The sequence below is a fragment of the Nanorana parkeri genome, unplaced genomic scaffold (assembly GCF_000935625.1).
Source record: "Nanorana parkeri isolate BGI_ZX_2015 unplaced genomic scaffold, ASM93562v1 scaffold35, whole genome shotgun sequence".
Taxonomy (NCBI): Eukaryota; Metazoa; Chordata; class Amphibia; order Anura; family Dicroglossidae; genus Nanorana; species Nanorana parkeri.
Genome location: NW_017306303.1, coordinates 2,261,381 through 2,268,674, shown reverse-complemented (window position 1 = coordinate 2,268,674; position 7,294 = coordinate 2,261,381). Strand labels below are relative to the sequence as shown.

Genomic DNA, 7,294 nt, shown 5'->3' with positions numbered 1-7,294 from the left:
ATTTTTGAACAATTCCTTTTTTTTTTTTTTTTTTTTTTTTGCTAAGCTCCCAATGTTCATTATTTTACTTTTTTATCCGTTCTTGTTATGCGTGTTTTTCGTTTTCACATTTACTACACATTGTCACTATACAATTCCTTTATTTGCTTGTCTACGGTTCTGCTTTTGCATACATAGTTTGAATAAGTATGCAAAAATGTTTTTGGTGCCAAGGATCTGCAATTCTGTTCATCCACCCTTGAGATTCACTCTCTCTTAAGGTGGCCATACACTTTACAACCATCGCAAGACCTCAGTCTTGCGATGGTTGTACAGGGATTAAAAAACCGTACGATCTGACTATCTTGGACAGGCAGATCGCACTCTCGATCATCGCAAGCCCGCCCCCCTGAGGGGCGGGCTTCCGATGACCGCAATGCTGAACAGGCAGTGTGCGCGTGCGCACACCGGCCCGTTCGGCATTTGTCTTCCGAGCACTGTTCTAACCAGCCGAGAATCGTACGATTCCCGGCTGGTTTTCGAACATGCTGGTTTGACGGAAGACGTGCGACCGTACAGTAGAAACGGTCGCACGTCTCCGTTCACACTGCTCGATTCTCGTACGATCGCGGGATTTCCCGCGATTCTCGTACGAGAATCGAGCAGTGTATGGGCACCTTTACCTGACAGCACAGACCCCATTTTCTTACACCTTGGTTAGAGCTATACAGCTTGGTCAAAGCCTGCCTCACAAATACTCCTTGTTCTATATGGTGACTGTCAAACTCCTTATAGACTATTTAATCCATCCAAACTCTTTACAGATATGGTACTTGTTTGAGGAGGCATTTATCAAGAAGTGGTTTGTTCCCACTGTGGGTCAGGTAATATCTCGCTTAATGAAACACTGGCCATGCCTGTTGAGGATTAACCAGTGTTTAAGTATGCCACTGACAAATTTTGAATAACCCTTCTCAAGCATTGCTTTTGCTTGCAGGTTCTACTATGCAACCTCTCATAGTTGTAATGTCATACCTTAGGAAAATGGCCTAAACCGATGTCAAAGGATCTAGCTACTATACTTATTGATCCTTCCTTTATTTGTAGAGAGCTTATAGCATCAACCCTATACTATTGTGTAGGTGGATTAGTTGGCATTGTTCATCTTTCCAGAATGAGCCTCCTATTGGTGAATACGCAGAGAACTCCAGGTGAAATATTGTTCCGTGGAGCAGCAGTGTGGAAAAAAAAAAAGCTTGCTACAAATACTGCAAAAGTATTGACTTTTGGGGGTGGGGTGTTCATGTTACTGCTTAGAGAATAAAATCCGGCTGAATGTTAAGAATTTACAATGCCGATATACATCAGTTGCTAAAAACTTTAAAATATTTTTGTTAAAGCAGAACATCCTATCCAGCATTTGGTATTCTAATATAGATCAGTTGCTAAATATTCTTGTTAAAGCGGAACAAAATCCTATCTACCACCTTTATTTAGGTCTGTAAGTGCCTTGGCGCCTCACATGTGATCACCTGTGACACCAGCCATTTGAGCTCACACCACAGCAATGCCTATGCTGAAGTGTAAACCAAGCCAATCCATGAGAAGGAAAATGGCCTTTTCTTGCATTGGGGCTGCACTGAAAAATGGCCAGTGCAGCCCCAATGCATCTGGTGTGTACCCACACTGGGACTCCACCACTTTTTTTTTTACTTCACGCTGTTTTCCTGAATGGCAACTTTAAAAATAACATGCTCCTCAAACAGAATATTATACATCATTCCAGATTAGACAATCTTTCCTCTAATTAGGGCCTCAAAGTTCCCCTACATAAATACAGTCCTTGAACAAGTTTGCCTTCAGGATGGTAGTGTTGAAGGAACATTTTGCTATTTTACACCCGAATACTTCCTACACCACCAAGTGAGTCACATCCTGTTCCAACTTCCTAGCGTATGGAAGAAGGCAGTGTCATGGGTAGGCCTTCAGCACAGATTTAAAAAAAAATGTCTGGGGGAGGGTCCCCCTCACTTGGTGGTGTGGAAGGATTGGGTGTAAAATTTGGTGTAGAATAGCAAAATGTTCCTTCAACACTACCATCTTGAAATCTGCCTACAAGATTTTCTCTAGGTTGTATTTGGTACCCACACATATAGTGAAAGCTTTTCCGTCTTACAGGGACAGATTCTTTAGGGGTTGTGGCGTTCATGTATGATAGCCATGTCCAATACTGTTCTTTCTGGCCTAGAATGTCTGACCACATTCAATCTCATTTCCACATTACCATTGCATGATACCTCTGGATAGCTCTTCTACACTCTTCCGGGACTTGCTGCCCACCAACAGACATTTGCATCTTTTCTTTTTCTGGCCTCTAAACAAATGATAGCCAAGGGCTAAGAGAAAACCAGTGTAAACCTGAAGGAAGTTAAAAATCACATGAACACTATATGCATTGAGTAGAAGCAATTAGGGCTTCAACTAACAATTATTTTCATAATTGATTAGTTGGCAGATTATTTTTTCAATTAATCGGATGATAATAATACCATCTTTTATTTAAAATAAAATACACAAATGGATTGTTATAAACAAAATGTATTTTATTTAGTTTCAGAATAAAACTGCATACACAATTTTTTGCAGTCGCTACCGCATGTTCCAATGCAGGCGATGGCACTGCAGGTGGGAAGCGTGTTTGGGGTGCCATTGAAATGAATGGCACCACAGTGCACCTCCCGCAGAAGAATTTGTCAGGCGCAATCTGATTTATGCACGTAAAACCATGCAAAAGCGCTGTCGCCTAGGTGTGAACCCAGCCGTAAAGGGGAGGACTCCTAAACAAAACATGTCTTGCTGACCTAATGTTTGGGAAAATTAGTTCCTGAGAGAGCCACCGTTGAATTTACCCAATACACACACCCTACTCTTTTATCATGCATGTTCAACCACAGCCCCTTCATGAGCATATGTTTGGTATACCTTATCCTGAAAATAATAAATTGCTGAACCTGAAAACCCTAAAATGCAGATAATTTCCCTTCCTATCATTAGGTATTATTATACCTTACTTTACTTAATGATTTGCAGTAGACATTTGTTCTAATGGACATGTGTATTTTGTGACTTATAATTTTGATTCTTTTACAATTTCCTTCCTTGCAATGTTTTTGTAAAATTATACTTTTATTTTGTTTCTCTCAATAATAAACTCTATTGCCCTCAGAAGGATATGGTACCCAGCATAAGGTTATTATATCAATTTTGATACACAGTGTCATTCATGGCAGAGATCTGATATTAAGTGTGACTTCAGCATTGCAGCCATGGTGCTCAGTCGCCTCTCCGTGAGATGATTTGTGCCTCCATAAAATAAAAACACTATTGTTTGCTTGTAGCTGACATAACTCACCTGTCCTTGATTTAATTAGCCCTGCTAAACTGCTGGAGATTGGTTGCTGGGGGCCAATGTGTCGCTAGACTGCAACTTAATAATTCAGTCTGGTTAGAGTTGCCTTCCCTGACTTGTCCAATTTTGGTTATACTGCATTTATTGTCATGACTTATCCAGCACACAGTCTGACAGGTTAGACGGTGCACAAAGTCCAGGTTTCTCAGCTACAGGTCACTCATTTATTCTGGGTTCTGTGAACTGTACATTTTATGATTCTAAATTTAGTGCATTGTTACTTGTCTTGGCTTTTTTCTGTTTCTCTCTTTTTACTGTTTGTCTGCCAGCCTTCACTGTCTGTAGGCCCCTTTGTTTCCCTCTTTCTGCATCCATGCTCCCTTTCTCCAATGCTGTGTCCCATGCCACACTTAAAGCAGACTCGATTCAAGGTCCATTCTAGCCTAGGCTAGAATGATGTTGGCCCTGTTCCTGTGGCCTTCTGTGATATCCAACTGATGCCAGAAGGCATCAGTTGAGGCATCACACATCGCTGGAGCAAGGACCTTGGCTGACTGTAAGGACGAGAAGACAGCCAGCTCCTGATGATGGGGTTGGGGGATGATTGAATGGCGGCACAGGGCATGGTATGCAGCAGCGAATCACAAACGCTGGATTAATTCGGGTTGTGAGTATACTTGAGGAAACCAAGTGAAAAAACGGGATTAAAAAATAGATATTTTTGTTTTGCCTGTGAGGGTTTGTAATTCTAAACAGCCTCTCTTGTAATGTACACACATCTGCCTCACTGTACAGCCAGGCAGTTGAGTATTGTTTCCTTCATCAACACTGCTTCCTATGCCACCTCTCCAAGCTTGTTCATTGGACAAGTAGTCTCCACCTCTGTCCAGATGGCAGGGAGACAATCCAGGTAGTAGGAAGGCTGAACGAAGCTGTAGTAGGGTTCTCTTATTTTTTCAAGGTGCTTGCATTCTGTGACAAGCATTTCTCTCAATCCGCAGGTAATCGTCCCATGTACAATTTACATGTGGACAACCATAGACAGATGGATGCAAACGGACACACCTGGGATTCTTGATGCAAGAATCAACAGGTTATTGCTGCAGGAATCACCAGGCGCCCGTGTGCATGGAGCCTTAATCACCTCCCGTCCGCAGAACATTCAGAAACGGCCGGGCAGGAGTCTTCTGGATGCGGGTGGCCGTCCTTCATGACCCCTTTGTGGAGATTCTTTATTGATAAAGTTAAGTGTCACAAAATAAATAACATTTACACACACACACAAAGTCCCCCACCCACACATAGATGCACAACAATACGTTGGGTACACCTACACGCAAAAACAACAATTGCGTCAATTACGCCACACATGTTGCATATTGCTGTGATCGTCGCAGTGAGAGCAATAATTCTAAGGCCATCAATCACTGATGACATTAAACTGATGAGCGGTAAAATCTTATAAAGTGTCGCCTATGGCCAATTTTGGGTATGGTAGTTTTTTTGCGATTTCGCGGGCACACTCAATTTTAAGGCTTCACATGCTTGGTGTCTATTTAGCTGGCGTGGCCCCACCTTTGGGTAATATGAAATGTTTCCTAACATAATAAAGGGAAAACTGTTGTGTTTTTTTTTTTATTTATTTTTTGGTAATTAAAAAAAAAAAACCCAGTGGTGAATAAATACCACCAAAAGAAAGCTCTATCTACCCCCCCACCCCCCAAAAAAATGAATATAAAATTAATTTCAGTACAGCGTTGCATGACAAAATAAACATCAAAGTACTGCAGCGCTGAATACTGAAAAATGGCCGGGACAGGAAGGGGGTGCAAACAACGCGGTCAGCAAGTGGTTAGATGTGTGTAAATTATACGGCTGCAACAACGAATCGATTTTGAGAATAGTTGGCAACAAGGGAGAGAGATTTTATACAACCAATCGATTCGTTGGAAAAAAATAATGGGGTAACTAATCGATTATGAAAATAATCACTGTTTTACTGTTCCCATAAAATTTTATGTGGCATATCAACACAGAAACAAGTGTGTGTGACGGCTGTTCTCGCAGTCCTGATTTCTATTTCGTGACAGGAAAAGCACATGCATCCCCATACGTCATCAGTTATCTGCTTACTATTAAGGCTTTTTGCTCTCTGGCGTACGCTTTTCTTGTTGGTTGTCATTTTACTAGTGCAGAATGTGTGTTGTGGGCTTGTGTGTGGGGAATGGCACTGTACATGAAAAGTAGACAAAGGAATATACGCTCTGTGTATTTATGGATAGACGGATTGCGTACATTTGCCTACAAGTACATTTTTGGGTTGCACAAACTTGGGCATGGCTAGTTAAATTTTGAAAATGGAGGGTCAGTGTTGGTAAATGTTGGTTTGGAATGTGTAGACATTTGATATGAACTTTAAAAGAAAGCTCCATCCAGGAAGTTTTGGGTTTGGTAATTAACGACACACTGTGGCTCTGTGACACTGTAGCTATATTAGTATATATCTGCAATCTGTGCATATCCTTTCCGATTTCCTCTTTTTTTTTACCCTTTAGGGCTAGTTTACACCAAGTGCCGGAGCAGATGCAGAGCAGTTACAGAATGCATCAAAAATGCACCAAATGTATTCCAATGGTATTTTGGGCTCTAGTTCACACCAGAGCGGTCAGTTGCGCTGGAACGCACCAAAATTCATGCAAATGCAAACAAATGGGCCGGAACGTGTCCAAATGCTACAAAACACGCTGCACTGCATGTGCAGAAACTCATGCAGATCTGGTTCGCGTTTAGCGTGAACAAGCCCTTGAGGATGGTATAAGTGCAGAAAAATTGTGTGTGTTTTAAGAAAACAGTTGATTTGTTTCAGGTTTACATACACTTTAAAGAAAATCTGTTCTGAGCAAAATATCAAAACCACAATTTAATATCTAGTCATGCTGAGTACCCTACCCAGAACTAGTATTCATATCATGTGCTTTGACTTGACTGGCTAAGACCGAAGGGTCCATGAGAATGTTAGTCAGAGAGAGCCATGGAACCAGCATATTAAGGAGGAAGTCAGGTATGGCAGCCATCATAATTCTTATTTAAGGTTTTATTTTAGTGCAAAATTACTGCCAAATTATAATTTATTTATTTTTAGATTGGAAAGTGTTAGAAGCTCTCTTTTTTTCCCCCATTAGCTTTCTGTGTACTGGATGGGACAAGCACCTCAATTTCTGTTTTGGTGACCACATTGTCTCCCCAAAAAGGACACGACAGTAAACATTTTTGTCCTTATTGGAGATTTCCTCTCATTTACTTGTGTGGTTACATTGCGGGTCACCTATGTACAGGTGAAACTCGAATAATTAGAATATCGTCCAAAGTTCATTTATTTCACTAATGCAACTTAAAAGGTGAAACTAATATACGAGACTCATTACATGCAAAGCAAGATAGTTCAAGCAGTGATTTGTCATAATTGTGATGATTATGGCTTACAGCTCATGAAAACCCCAAGAACCCCAAATCCACAACCTCAAAAAAGTAGATTATTACATGCAATCACTAAAAAAAGGATTGTACATAGAACAATATCGGACCTCTGAAAAGTACAAGCATGCATATGTACTTGGTTTGGGCCCTTTTTGCAGCAGCAGCACTTACTGCAATTACTTTTGCATGATATTCGAGTTTCACCTGTATGAGATAGGATAGAAAATTCCTCCAGCACTAAAGATCGAAAGAGGTTCAGTCAAAAACAACGTCACAATTTTTGTAAGAGTTTTTACACACTTTTCAGGAAAGATGGGAATATTGGTCTGGCAGATGAAATGTTAAATACAGGACAGTTAAGTCAAGATAAGGAAGCGTTATGCTTTTTTTTTTTTTTTTTTTTTTTTTTTTTTCACACACCAAAAAGAA

At 40.7% G+C, this 7,294-nt stretch overlaps 1 protein-coding gene across 1 annotated transcript in view; it reads left to right on the top strand.

Annotated features, from left to right (window-relative positions):
• Positions 1–7,294, top strand: part of SHMT2 (serine hydroxymethyltransferase 2) — an 81,142-nt gene that overhangs the window by 36,630 nt on the left and 37,218 nt on the right. The window lies entirely within an intron of this gene.